The 14,794-nt window shown below is 46.8% G+C and overlaps 1 long non-coding RNA gene across 1 annotated transcript; it reads left to right on the top strand.

Moving 5' to 3' along the window:
• The first annotated feature begins 972 nt into the window (after positions 1-972).
• LOC131584197 (uncharacterized) lies at positions 973-9,230 on the top strand. Its single transcript, XR_009278678.1, has 5 exons — positions 973-1,056; positions 2,578-2,628; positions 3,704-3,819; positions 4,809-4,921; positions 9,081-9,230. It is a non-coding gene; the product is annotated as an uncharacterized LOC131584197 (long non-coding RNA).
• Positions 9,231-14,794: the final 5,564 nt, after the last annotated feature.

Here is a 14,794-nt window from a genome sequence, read left to right as displayed (position 1 = left end):
TGGTTTTATTTATTTTTTTTTTTTTGGCCTGCTCTTGAGCAATGAGGTCATGTATTCATAGAACAAGCTGTTACAATGTTGAGGTGCATTTCCTAAATTGGGCAAACTAGCTCAGAGCCCATCACTCTGCGTGTAAAGTGTGGCTTTTGGTGGATACCCAGATTACAGCTGTCAGGGCACCTTCCACTTTGTCACGAGGCTTGCTCAGTGTCATGGCATCTTGAGCTTTTTGCAGTAAATATTATTCTAATTAATTTAGTTTTTATCAGAAAACTTCTTCACTTTTCCCCCCAACTTTTCAAATCATTTCTGAGCACATTGAACACCGTGGACCTTAATCCCCATGGGACTCCACCGCTGATCACCTTCCACTGTGAAAACTCATCCTTTAGGATAATCTTATTTTTCCAATGCTAAATTGTAACTCTGTGAGGTCCTTACCTGTAGTCCCTGGCTGGTTTAGTTTATTTAAAAGCCTTTGATGAGACCTTCTATGCATGAGGTTCCTGGAAGCTTGGGGTGAGTTGGAAATGCAGGGGAAAATTCTCAGCTGGAGCTCTGCTATTTACATGCTTTTGACTCCTTCAAAGAATTCCAGCAGATTTAGAAGGCTTGGATTCCTTTTACAAAAGTCATGTTTACTTTTCCTTAACATGTTACTTTTATTCATGTATTCACTAATTCTGTTCTTTACTGGAGCTTCAGCCAACATGACCCGTATGGACATTGGGCTTAGTGGTCTGAGGCTTCTTGAATCGCCACTGGATTTATTTTAAAAACCTTATTTCTTATTAGTTACCTTCCAGTCCTTTGATAATCACAGCAATTTTCAGCAAAAGGTTACATACTCAGGGTATTAGCTCAGTGATGATTCATATTTAACATTCTATAAAAACCTCGTGTGAATTCCATCGGGCGCCCAGTGAAATGTTGTTATTCCTTTTATCTGCTCTGTAATCTCCACTCAACACCCTTAAATGAAGACAAGCCTTCTGTGAAGGCCTTATAAACAAGATTCTGGCCCTGGAGTTTCCAGGATTCTCCAGGATTCACCAGGTAAGCAGAGGTTTGAAATAAAAAACCCAAGAATTTGGGATTTTTTGTGATTGCATCGCGTTTTGCGAGTGCTCCTTCCGCACCTGTGTGGCTCCTGCAAGCCCCTTGCTCTTGATGTGTTCAAGAAGGATTTATAACATTCTTTTCTATTTCTTTAGCAAACTGCTTCTAAACTCTTTCTTCCATCTATGTTCTTGTGCTTTTACATTTAGTCTGCCAGAATTTATGTTCTTTTTAGATTTCCTTTTTCAGACACAACTTCAGCTTTTTGCAGGATACCTTTTAACTTCCAAGAGCCTCCCTGATCCTGCTGTTTTATGATGCAAGCTTTTTGTTTTCCTCTCAAGTCTTTTTTTTTTGACAGGTTATATGCATTTGCTTTGAGCCTCCAATATAAAATCCTAAAATAGTCTACCTGCCATCTGAAAACATTTTACCTTTCTGGCTGCCACTCTGAGTGTTTTCTGTAACAAATTCCCTCATTTTCCAATTTTCTTCTTGCTGGAATCAGGCACAGCCACTTCATTTGCCAACATTGCTTCATTTCAGAGGATGCAGTCATGAGTCAGATAAAAGGATTAAGGGTTTAGCCTAACCCAGTCCCTGGGAAGGCTGGAAATACCAGCCATTAACATTTCACTAATGGTAATTTCCCTGATTTCATTACCTGAGGAACAGGCAGGAGCAGATTGCCAGTGCTGGTGATGGTGGAAATTCCTGCCCTGGAACTTCTGTCTGCACCCTACAATGAACCAAATGACAGAAACTTGGGGAAATAAAACCAATCTGAGCTGATTTATCACCAAACCACTGGAGTTTGGTGCTAATTGGTGTGAATGGTTTGAGGCAGGTGTTGGGGGGAAGCAGAGTAAGGAGCAGAGGGACAGTGACAATGTCCAGCTGTCACATCAGCAGATCAGGAACGATCCAGTGTGAGGGACAAGGTGTGAGAGCAAGGGGTTCTTCACACCAGAGAATCACAGAACCATGGAATCCCAAACTGCTTTGGGTTGAAGAGACCTTAAAGCTCATCCCATTCCCACCCCCTGCCATGGCAGGGACACCTCCCCCCATCCCAGGCTGCTCCAAATCCCATCCAGCCTGGCCTTGGACACTTCCAGGGATCCAGGGGCAGCCCCAGCTGCTCTGGGCACCCTGTGCCAGGGCCTGCCCACCCTGCCAGGGAACAATTCCTGCCCAATATCCCATCCAGCTCTGCCATTCCCTGTGTCCTGTCCCTCCAGCCCTTGGCAATTGTCTCTCTCCATGTTTCCTGCAGCTCCTGCAGGCCCTGCAAGGCCACACTGAGCTCACCCCAAAGCTTCTCCTCTGCAGGTGAACATTCCCAGTTCCTCTTGGGAGAAGTGCTCCATTCCTCTGTGCCAAAAGCTTCCCAGAACTCCAAATAATGAAGAGTTTAGACCTCATGACTTCAGTTCCCATCTAACACAGCCTTGGGCATGCTCTGACCCACGGGTGGGTGCGGGATGATTTGGAATCCAATTCTTTTGGTCTTTGCAGGAGCTGCTCGTGGCCAGCTCTGGAGCTGTTGGGGCTCAGCAGCGATGCCAGGTGGGTGAGAAGAGCCTTCTCCAAGGTGAGAAACCCCTGTGAGGGTGAAAGGCTGCAGAGCACCTTGAGCCACCGCACACGGTGACAGTGGCACTGCTGAGTGGCACCGAGTGCTTAGCAACGGCGAGAGTGATGGGGATACAGATGAATTGACTGTTTTCTGAGCAAGCTGGGTAGGAACAGAAGTAATTAGCTGCTAGCTGATGAAAAGGCATGCTTAATTATTAGTATAATTATAGATATAATAGACCAGGAATTATTCAGTAAAAGTAAGAAGGCCAATATGTTACAAAGAAGGTAATGGGAATGGAGGAGAGAGTGACAGCACTGTGAATTCTTGAGAGGAGATGTAAAGAATTAAGATGATAAATCAGGAATCTTTTGGGTTTATACTCTCTGACATATCAACTCGATTTAGCAGTGGTAGAAGGGTACACAGAGCTAACGAGGTCTGTGACTTGCATGATTTCTTTTATATAAGAACCCCTATATATAAGGGTTTATATAATGTTGATTTAACTGATGGAATGCCAATGAAATCGAGCTGTGTTTTCATAAATCTCAGAACCTGCACAATTTCACAGGGATCTTTGCTCTTCTTCCAGCACTGCCATTTAATTCCATGGATCCTGCAACTGTAGCTGCTTCTGATCAATATTGGTAATTGATTATAATTGTTTGATAAAGCAGGACTGCTTTCCCTGACACCCTGACAATTCATCTGGCTCAGAGGTGTCGTGTTAGCCTGGCCACTGCAGCTTAAACTGCTTTCCATGGGAAAATGGCTGGAGAAAACAGGCTGAACTGCACTAACAACAGGAATACATGGTTGATGTAGGATGTAGAATCACTGAAATGGGTAATCTGGGGAATATTAAAGTATTTGAAGATTTTTTTCCTGATGTCAGAATGGACACAGGGAGAGCTGGTCCTGCCTTGGTGCCAGGGATTGGGCTGGAGGCAGCAGCAGTGACCTGGTGTCTCTGGAGAAGAGAGAAGTGAGAATCTGCAGCTGAGATGCCCCAGATGTCTACAGTGTTCTCTAAAATTGTCCTTGTTTCTAAAATTCTGTCAGTGGGATGGGAGGCTGGCACCAGCAGCTCTGATCTGGATCCTGTGAGTCTGAGAGAAGCAGTGCCAAAGGATTACGAGCCCTTTTGCCCATTGCGCTGGGCGGGAAGGAAAATCAAGGTACAAAGATTTTATTGAATTAGTATTTGAGGACTAATTATTAAAATGGCTTTTGATGGATAAGCTGTGAGTCATGTTGGCAAATAGCATTTTGATAAGGTGTTTGTGAGACAGGGAGTCCTAAGATGGTAAGATGAACATAAACCACTAACCTTAATGAGGATGTTAGTGCAGAAGTGATACAAATGCTGTGTGAAGCTGCTGGGGTCCATCTGGGCAAACTGGGGACACACAAACTCTAGTTAGCCTTCAAGGGCACAGAACCCTTGAAAAGTGAAGCTGGATGAGCTCTCAGCTGATCACTGAGTCCATCTCCTCCTTCCACAGCAGAGTCAGAACTGCTTGTGGTGCTCCTGGCATGTGCAGAGCGTTGTTTCCCTTGCTTTCTTAGCAGACCCAGCACTGAGGTGTTCCTGCACCAACCCTGCTCTGTCAGGGCTGTTCCTGCACCTCTCCATGCTCTGCTCTCTGATTCAGGTGGTGTTTTCCTTGTCCTGCTGCTTTGCCTGTCAGCCTTTCCCGAGGAGCAGCACCCAAAGCTGGCTGTGCCTCTGCTCTCAGGCGTCTCAGAGGAGAGCAGAGAACCTGTGAGATGTCTGGCAGGAAATTCTGCTGGTAGACCTGCTCAGGATAACAACCCCTCTCCTGCTCAGGATAATAACCCCAGACAGCCTGTGCTCCTGTTTGTTTTTCCAGCCTGCTTTCTGCCAGCTGCTGTCTGTTCTGGATTTGTGCACTTTACTCCTGCCCGAGTGAAACCACTCTGCTTTTTACCAGCAAGATGCCTTCTGTATTTATAGACTTGTCCAAGTTGTCAAAAGTTTTTAATACTGCTCTCCCCCATGTATTTGCAGCCGCTTTTCACAGATTTAATCTTGGCAGATTTAATAAACACCCAGTCCATTCCCTCATCCAGGCTATCAATAAAATATTGAATGGATCTTCTGAGCAGCTGAGTAACCGTTCGATTTGTCCTTTGCATTTCACAGTGAGCCATTGGAAACTGCTCTCAGACTGCAGATTCTGACCAGACTCGTGTCAGGGCTTCAGGACTTTCATTCTTCACTTATGGATGTCACGTGGGACAATGTCAGAGCCTCAGGTGTGTGGGATCTGCTGCTCCCTCCTTGCCCACAAAGCCTCATCCATTGGAGAGCAGAGTTGGGTTGCATCAGCTTGTTTTGTTCCTGAGGGATTCATGTAGACAAGGACTTATCTCCCTGTTAGTTTCTATACAGAAAACATTCTGATTATTCTGCTGTTTTACGTTTCCTGGGTGTTAAATCTTTTGATATCTTCCTTGTCCTGTTTGATTTGTGGACAACTCCCAGTGTTTGAAAGTGTGAGAACTTTGTGGACGGTTGGGAAGGCAACAGATCCAATCTCTCACTGGGAGAAATGCTGTGCCAAATGTGAAATTCCTGTGATAATTCACAGAGTCACAAGTGGTTTTCAAGAGAGTGGTGGAAGGAATGTTTTGACAAAAAGAAATTATTTCATTTCAGTCTGAGAAATGATGATGCAAATCAGCACGACTTAAAAAAGAGATTTCAAGGGAGTCTTGAGAGAATTCTGAACAGTTTGAACTGCAAGTCTGAGCAGCCTTGTAGAAATTGTCTGGTAGATGAGAAATTGAGAAAAAATTCTTTCCTGTGAGGATGCTGAGGCCCTGGCACAGGGTGCCCAGAGCAGCTGGGGCTGCCCCTGGATCCCTGGCAGTGCCCAAGGCCAGGCTGGACAGGGCTTGGAGCAGCCTGGGATGGTGGAAGGTGTCCCTGCCATGGAAGGGGGAGGAATGAGGTCATTTTTAAGGTCCCTTCAACCCAAACCAGTCTGGGATTCTACAATAAATATGGCCAGGGCCATGTAAAAGAAGAAATTGTGAAAGAAGAAGTCTGGAAACCAAATTTTGGGGTGCACTGACTACTTTTTTTGCTGTAATAGATTGGTAGTGAACATCTAAGAAAACAGAACTAGAGATTAGACTAAATTTCATAACCTTTTAACCCAGAGAGCCTGGCTCTTGTTTGCAGAGTGTTTTCTGAACTCTCCTACAGGCTCAGTGTTGACAGGAGCTTAATCACAGCACAGGGTGACCTTTGCACAGCTCAGTGAGAAGTGCCCCTGTGCTGGGCTTTAGAATCTCCTGCTCGCTGCACACACGTGGCTGCAGGTTTGATCCCTCCAAAACAACGGATTATCCTGGGCTCTGTAGCACTTGTGGAGTGTTTGATACTGTGTGGGTGGGAAGTGCATGCATATTTATGTGAACACTCCGGCAGATGAGTGGAGGAAGAAAGAATAACCACTGCAGTTGGGATGAGCGATTTGCTGTTATTCAGAAACACTGATTTTGCCTGAATTTGGTGTTTCACAAAAAAATATCACCCAGCAAACTCTCAGCTATTTGTGCATCAACAAGTCTTTGGGTCAGTGCCTGTTCTGTCTGCGTTTTTGCAGACAGATTTTGACAGATTTTGTGTAGAATTATCACTGTGGGAATGCCTTGGGTTGTTTGGAATAACCCCAGAACCCCAGACTGGTTTGGGGTGGAAGGGACCTCATCCAGTGCCACCCCTGGGACACCTTCCTCTGTGCCAGGCTGCTCCAAGCCCCATCCAGCCTGGCCTGGGACACTCCCAGGGATCCAGGGACAGCCCCAGCTTCTCTGGGCACCCTCAGGGCCTCCCACCCTCCCAGGGAAGATGGAACTGCTAGTGGAGGAAAAAACCCAAAAATATCATCAAACTCCCAGAACAGAGGCAGATATTCCGTGCAGGAATATTGAAAAGTGAGCAGGGGCTCTGTTATGATCCTTCCTTTATTATCCCCCATCTCCTGCAATAGAGATCCCCTTCTGCTTCCTCATCCTTACAGCTTAGGGAGCTGCAGAAGCATTTTCAAAGCAGTTTGTGTATGGAGAACTGTTCTTGCTTGCTGGTGTTCCTTTTTTTTAATGTCCCCTGCACAGGCAGGGTCGGGAATGTTCCTGGTGACGAAGCAGATCCATGTGAATGTTCTGAGGAGAGGGGTACAAGGCAGTGTAGAACAGATTTATAACACTGAGGTGAGTCAGTTCTTACCAGAGAGGGCTCAGGAGTATTAACTCCCAGTGACTTCCTCTACAAGGCAGCTGTTAACATATTACTGTGAATTGGTTTAGGGGAAAAAAGGAAAAAAAAAAAAAGAAAAAAAAAAAGGAAAAAAAAGGATTAAAATTGCATAAGTAGATAAATTTTAAAGCGGCAGAAATAATAATGACGTGAAAATTGGCTGCAAGACCTGAGCACCAGTAACAATGGAAGGTTTTAAAAATAAATGGGCAGCCAGGAAAGGGTGCAGGGAGCGAGGCTGCCTGCAGATCACAGAGGCACCTGAGCTTGACAGTTTCTATGACTGCACGAAACAGAGGCACAGCCAAGCCCCCGCTCCCTCCATTCTCCTGCACAGCAATCAGCCTCAGCACCAGGCTGCTGAGGAGAAGCCTCCCACTATTTAGTATTCATTAGAGATGGCATTTTTCAGATTGCAGTGCAGAGTGTAAACAAGCCACGCTGGAGGGAGAGTGGAGAGCAGCCTTTCTCCCAGCTCTGATTTATTTCTTGTTGATGTTTGCTCACTCCACAAACCTGTGGTAGCACCAGTTTTGAGGAGCTGTCAAGCCAGCCCTGTTTTCCAGAGTTCTTTGCAAGGAGCCAGCCCAGCAGGAGGCAGAGCACAGTCCCTGCAGCAGGACAGGAGAGTGGTTCCCTTGTGGGGCTGCAACATCTGGCAGGTTTGTTTGTGGGATCTGCCAGCTGCTGTTCCATGGTCACTGCAGCTCGGAGCCTGTCCCCAGGGCCTGGGCACCTGCAGCTCTGGGCAGAACTGCCTGGACACAGCTTTTGTTGTGTTTTCATTTAAACAGCCACACACTTCCCATCCACGCAGTACCCAACGCTCCAGAGGTGCCATCCCAACTTCCCTGGGTGTGGCCAGCTGCTGGCACCCAGGAAAGATCCAGGGGTGCTTTTCCAGCACTGCTGAGCCAGGAGCTCCTGCCAAGCAGGATTCCCGAGCACTGGGAGCTGTGCTGGGGTGAGGGGGCACTCAGGCTCTCACCACCAGCTTCCCACAGCCCCCCAGATCCTGCTGTTAAAGCCAGACCTGGAATGCTGAGGAGAGGCCACGTGTGACAGCTCTGTCCCTGACTCCCTCTCTGTGTGACTGGAATTACAGGAGATCCTTCCAGCTGAACGTTGAGTTCACATCATTCTGCTGTCACAGGTGCATTCCTGCTTGGAACAGGAATTTTCCTTTGGGAATTGCTTCCCTGAATTCCTTCCCTGTTTTTTACCAGGCCCTTTTGGATGCTTGGTGTTGGAAGTTCCTCTGCCCACCTCTCCTGGCATCCAGGTCCTGCTCCCTGCAGGGCAGAGTCCATCCCATCCTTCCCTTTCCCTTTCATCCAGGTGCTGCACATCCTTTCCTCCCTGCTTTGGAAACCTTGGTGAATCCCCCTCTCTTTTTCCAGAGGGATTCATGACATTATCTGAGGAATATTTGATTTCCCCCCCAACTCCCTCACAGTACCACCTAACTTAAAAATGAGACCTATTCAAAAGTGCTGGAGCTTCCTAAAAGGAAATTAAAAGCAGCTGCTCTAAGGATGCAGGAGATGAGAAAGGAGATAAACCCACCCTATCTGAAGCTCAGAGCAATATATCACTAAGTGAAATAATTCTACAAGGGACCAAAAAGGCAATATTCTAACAGCAGAGTGGAAAGAGAGTATTCAAAATCAGGGGTTTCAGAGCAAATAAAGAAACTATGGCAAAAAAAACAAACCCAAAAACCCATTAACTGTGAAGCTAAACCTGTAGGGCAGCCAAGGGAAAATTTTAAGGTGCAAACTCAATAAAGAATCACAAAAATATTGTAAAACTCTATTCAAAATTGCCAGAATCCCATTTTTGCAGAGGTTTGGTACACAGATGACCAGTCTGTGATAGGATTTCCTGTCGGAGAGGAACGTGAAGTGAGCTTTGTGTTGGTGCTGTCTGTAGCTGAGGGAGGTTGTTCTCCCATGAGAGCCAAACTTATGGGGACAAGTGTAAGGAACCGTCTCAAATTAAATGACAATAAAATTCATTTTAGGACTAATTGATAAGATGAAGAGTCAGAAATTACCAAGACCATCTGGTAATCACTCAAGAGCTCTGGAGGAAAACAAATATGCAATTATGGAGCTACAATAGTGTGTAACCTGTCACTTAAATCAGTTTCCCTGCAGGAGGGATGGAAGTTGGGAGATGTCACAACAACCCTGGAGAAGGTCCCCAGGAGTGAAGTGCAGAACTGCAGATGGGCACGGTGGAGGCTGTGCTGAGCAAGGAAGGAGAAATAATAAGGAAAAAACAGAATAAATGGAGAAACCCCAACCAATTTTGGATTTTTTTTTCTCCTGAGAAACCACAATTCACACATTTGGAGCTCGTGAAAGGGTCCTGAAAGGGCACTAAAGGACCTACTCAGAGCTACAGAAGAAATGATCTCATGGGTGAGACCCTGGTTCCTCTGCCTGCACTGTCCACCTGTCCTAGGTGTGACCAGAGATTGCCATAGTCCCAGAACTGTTGAGGTTGGAAGAGACCTAACTCCCAACCCATGGAGTCCCAGCTGTGCCCCATCCCCACCTTGTCCCCAGCCCAGAGCACTCAGTGCCACCTCCAGCCCTTCCTGGGACACCTCCAGGGATGGGCACTCCAAACCTCCCTGGGCAGTTCCAATCCCTGAGCTCCCTTTCCATGGGGAAATTCCTGCTGCTGTCCACCCTGAGCCTCCCCTGGCCCAGCCTGAGGCCGTTCCCTCTCCTCTTGTCCCTGTTCCCTGGCAGCAGAGCCCGACCCCCCGGCTGTCCCCTCCTGCCAGGGACTTGTGCAGAGCCAGAAGGGCCCCCTGAGCTCCTTTTCTCCAGGCTGAGCCCCTTTCCAGCTCCCTCAGCCCCTCCTGGGGCTCCAGCCCCTTCCCAGCTCCATTCCCTGCCCTGGACATGCTCCAGCCCCTCCAGGGCTCTCCTGAAGTGCCCAGACCTGGACACAGCACAGGAGTTGTGGCCTCACCATAATTTTACAGGTTTCTCTCATATCCTCCTCACTGTCTCCAAACTGAGGAACCCCTTTAGTGTCTCTTCCAAAGCAACAACTGGAAATCAGCATGATGTGGTTGATGGCTCTTGCCAAACCTTGTGATGGAGCTGTAAAATCCCTCGCCACGGGGTATTACGGATGCTGGAAGTTTACTCGTGCTCCGGGGGAAGCGGGAGAAGTTAATGGAGGGAAGTTAAAGCAGAACCTGTTCGCCAGTAAAACCAAGGATTGTGACTCGCAAAATCCCAAGGCACACATTGTTGGGAAACAGAAAAACATTCCAGGAAGGCGCTGCTGCATTCCTGGTGTGTTCTTAAACCCCTTCCCTGATCATCCAGGCTGGAAAGCTGCTGCTGGAGCAGGGGAACCTTCACCTGAGCCTGTGCAGCCTTTGCTGTGCTTTGTCAGAGAACGGGGCTGGCAATGTAAACACTCGTGATGGCTCCTCTCCCCACTGCACAGGCAAACAATGAATTTTTATTTGAATGCTAATGAAGATCTCTCCACGAGGCTGCTGGGGCTCAGCGAGCACTAGAAAGAGGAAAGCTACATGGGAGAAATAACGAGAGGGTCTTTAGAAAGGGATGAATATGTATCGGAGAGATTGATGTCATTAACCACTCACGGGTCAAAAATACACTTGAAGCTACTGATGTAATTTGAAGTAGGTAAACAAGTCTGGGGAAGAAAGTTTTCTTACAATTGGTGCATCTGTCGTGATCTGAAAAGGAGAAATTTGTACTTCTTGCATCGCTTTAACTCCAAATGATCTGGGCTTTGTAGTCGAAAAGCAGCTCTTTCCACAGGCATCTAATCTCGATCTCTTTTGGTTTTTGGATCAGAGCTGAGACAAGCTCCTTTTACAAATTTGTGCTGCAGTCTACTAAAAGAGCTGTTCCTTGCCAGGAGAATATTACACACAGTTCTGAGAAAAATGAACAGAGTCAGCTCGTTTGAGAGCTAACTGATGCTTACTCACAGCACTGATAAGCCTGACATTTTCTGAGGAGTGCCACAATTCTCAGGCCAATAAAAAATCCCTAGAGGATGTTTTTTTTTTGGTTTTTTTTTTCTTTTTTTTTTTTTTTTTTTTGGTGATGCTTCACATCCTATTGATTCAGGATGAGCTTCACTCTTCTGAAGGATCTGACTGGAAAAAAAAAAAAAAGAAATCCAAGGATGTGGAGCCCGACTGCTCCTGAACTCCACACAGCTGTAGCAGCCTTGGCACGTTTGTTAGTGGCTGTGGTGTGGTTAATGATGCTCCCCAACTTGTCGTGTGTCATTTCTCATTCCTGTAGGGTATTAAAAGCACTTGTACAAGAGTTCTCGGTGCCTTGATTGCAATTAAAAACGATCCTTGGAACGATGCCACTTAACACCTTCGAGGAGGAGCCCGAGCTGGGAGGAAATTCCTGTTTGTGCCTGGTGCCCGGTGTGGGCTTTGCATATTTGGGAGCATCCACAATTTCAGGATTCCTCGGGATTAGCCCTGCCTGAAAAACACTATCAGAAGGCTCTCGAGTGCTCAAGTAGATTATGTCAAGCAGCTCCCTTTTGATCATTATTATAAAGAAATGTTCAAATAGTTCTGGAATATTAGTGATGCGAAATTTTCATTACAGTCGCTGTGATAATTAACTCCTGCCATATCATACTCCTTATCTAGGAATTCCATTATTCTGCTTTTATTATCATTTTGACCAACTTTCAACGTACAAAGCTGTTTCTCTGTCTCATCTTTTATCTTTTTTAAGTAGACAAGAAACCCGAACAGTGGCGAAGAATTTTCTGACAAAATTATTTTTCAGGGAAGGAAAAAAATCCTTATTTATCAAAACTTGAACTTTTCACGGGAACATATGTTCCAGATGTCAAGAGTTGCAAAATCCATCACTTCAGGTGGTAGTTTGTTCCCAAATTTAATCATCACTGCTGTTAAAAAATGTGGGTTTCATTTCTGCTTTGAATCACTTTCATTTTTCAGTCCTCAGTCTTTCTTCTGTCTCGGCGAGATTAAAAAGCCTCGGTTGATATTTCCCCCTTGTGAAAGTTCTTATGGAATTGCCCCACAATTGAGCTGTTTAAGCTTCCCAGCTACACATTCTCCTCTCCTCATATCCTTTTTATGGCTCTCTTCTGCCCCCAATCCAATCTTCCACACATGTTCGATAGGAACACCAGAATTGGATGTACTGGAGCTTTCACTGCTGGGCTCGATGATCTCAAAGGTTTTTCCCAGCCCAGTGAATTCTTGGATTCTGTGGGATTCTGTTTCAGTGCTGCTGGGGACGAGTGGATTCCTTATTTCTGACCACTCCCATTTCATCTCGCTCCACCTTGAATCGTGGGCAGTCCTGTGCCCGCTGAGACCTCTGAGATCTGCACTCCAAGAGGGGTTTGGTGCTCCCAGAGCTGCCCAAATTCTCTGTTGCTTCATCCCCTGCCTCTCCTGGCGCTCGCTCCTCTCGCAGCTCGCGGGAGATGAAGCGGAGCAGCCTCTGGGTGCCTGCTCGGGCTCCGCGAGCTGTGCACGGCCGCCTCTGCTCCTGGAAATTGCTTCTCTGACCCTTCTCTCCCCTTTGTGCCATTATATCCATTTATTTTATGAATAATAGAGGGGCCCATGTTTGGTATTTCACCTCTCAGCATTAAGCACTCAGTCTCCTTGCTCTGGTGACTGATGGGGTAACTCTGCTCATGTATTTACATTCTCACTGCCAGGCACTTTCAGGGTATGGTCTTTTCCAGGAAGAATTTTAGTCTGACTAGATTCCTTAAAACATTCTCTTTGATATAAAAAAAGAATCTTTCACTTTTATGACTTACACTCACTTTTCTGTAGTTTATGGCCATATATTTTAGCACTCTGTTGGGTTTGTCACTGGGATTTGCTGTTTGCTGCTGATTTTATCACCCGTGTTTTATTCCATCTAGCTTTTTTTCTCCCTTTAATTTAACACCGCCCCATTTTTATGTACATGTATTTATGGTTCTTAATTAAGGGGGCAGCTTTGTTTAACTTCTTAGTGCACTCTGATATATAAAATTTCCCCCTATTATCTGTACCAAGCTCTTTCTCTGCACTAGCTCAATACACAGAGCATTTGTGTGGTACCAACCCTCAGCAATCTGTTTACCCTTAGCTCATGACAGATTTCCCCCAGCTCCCACTTAATTAAACACATCCTATATTTTTTCCTGAGCCTGATTTCCCAAAGCCTGATTTCTGCAGAGTTCTGATGGAGCCCATCAGCTCCGGAGAGCATCTCCTCCCCCTGTGCCTAATTGGAGCTGTTTGAGAAAGCTGCCGACAGCACCCTGGGGCTAAATCTTCAGCCAGCAGCCTGGCTTTGCCTTCCAGGATGCTTCACTTTCCCTTTAGCATCTGTGACATGCAGCAGGACCTGCTGCTGCCCAGCATCTCCAGGCAGGTGTCTCAGGAGAGGCCCCTTTGTGCTCTCCCTGGCGCTCGGTGAATCCGGCAGCTCCGTGCTCCCGGTGCTCGAATCCCCGGCAGTGCAGCTGACCAAAAATTCTCAGTTCAGAATGGATTTTCAGCCAGAGCCTTCCTGGGGATGGCAGCTTCTCCTCAGCTGGAAGGCGGCTTTGTGCTCGTTTCCCACCTCCTTCCGCGGCTGCCCCGTCCCTGGGAGCGCCCCAGGTTGGACAGAAAGGTTGGACAGGCCTTGGAGCAGCCTGGAAGGGTTGGAACCATGGCAGGGAGTGGAACAAGACGAACTTTAAGGTCCTCCCAACCCAACCCATCGCACGATTCTGCGCTGGGCTAAACCATTTATTGTGAGAGGAGAGCAGAGGGTGAGCGAGGCCTCGTCCCTCACGTCCTTTTACACTGGGTTCGTGCTTTAGATTTGTTCTCTCTTTGTCTTTCCAGATTAGCAGCTCTGGCCTCAAACTGCTCTGGGGCTGTGCTGGCAGAGCCGTGTGGGCAGCGCAGGCAGGAGCTGAAGCAATTATTGAAGCTTTAGTGGCTGCCCTGGAAGCTCCTGCAAGGCAGGTGAGATCACTGAGCTCTGTCCAAAGGCAAACACAGTTCTCTCCTTTGAAAAAGACAAACCAAGGGATGAGGGACTAGAAATAAGTTTGAAAAAAAAATAAAAACAAGTAAGTCTGAAAAAAAATAAAATATTACGTGATCAATTTAAAGCAAATAGGAGATAGAAAGGCAGAGACATAGATTTAGCAAGAATTAATCATGCGAGCTCACTGTAATTTCTTTCCTTGAGAAAATAATGTCTAGGAGATGAAGAGGAGGCAGCAGATGGGACATATTTTGCTTTAGGAAAGCTTTTGAAACTGTTCCACATGATTCTCTGAGAAGCAGACTAAAGAAATATGGTCTGGATCAGTGTGCCCAGCATTTCTGGCTGGGCCAGACTCTTACCTTGTTTCTGTGTGAGGCAGAGCCCATCTGCTGCAGCCCCTGCCCTGATGGATGTCACAGACATTCTTGAAACGGGCCTGGGGTGGAGATTTATTGCTCTTGTGAGGGCAGGTCCGTGAGCAGAGGCACCGGGTGGGCTCCCAGCAAGGCTGGGCTGCACTTGCCCAGAGCAGCCCCTCCGGCAGCCCTGGCTCCGGCCAAATTCCTGCTGCTGGCGGCTCCGAGCTGGCAGTTCCCCATCCAGAGGTTTTTATCGTGGTGTGGGTGCCCTGTAAGGCTGGAGATGGGCTGAGATGCTGCTGGTGTGTCCTGGTGTTCTGTTCAGTTGTTTAATTAATCATCGATGTGATTTAACAGAGAGCTGGCTCCAAGGCTGGGGTAAAACCACTTTGAAGGTTGGGATCAGGTTTTCTAACATGGAGAAGAAAGTGATCAAAAAATC

The sequence above is a fragment of the Poecile atricapillus genome, chromosome 13 (assembly GCF_030490865.1).
Source record: "Poecile atricapillus isolate bPoeAtr1 chromosome 13, bPoeAtr1.hap1, whole genome shotgun sequence".
Lineage (NCBI taxonomy): Eukaryota > Metazoa > Chordata > Aves > Passeriformes > Paridae > Poecile > Poecile atricapillus.
The sequence above is the reverse complement of the archived record's forward strand: the minus strand, read 5'-3'. Positions and strand labels throughout refer to the sequence as shown.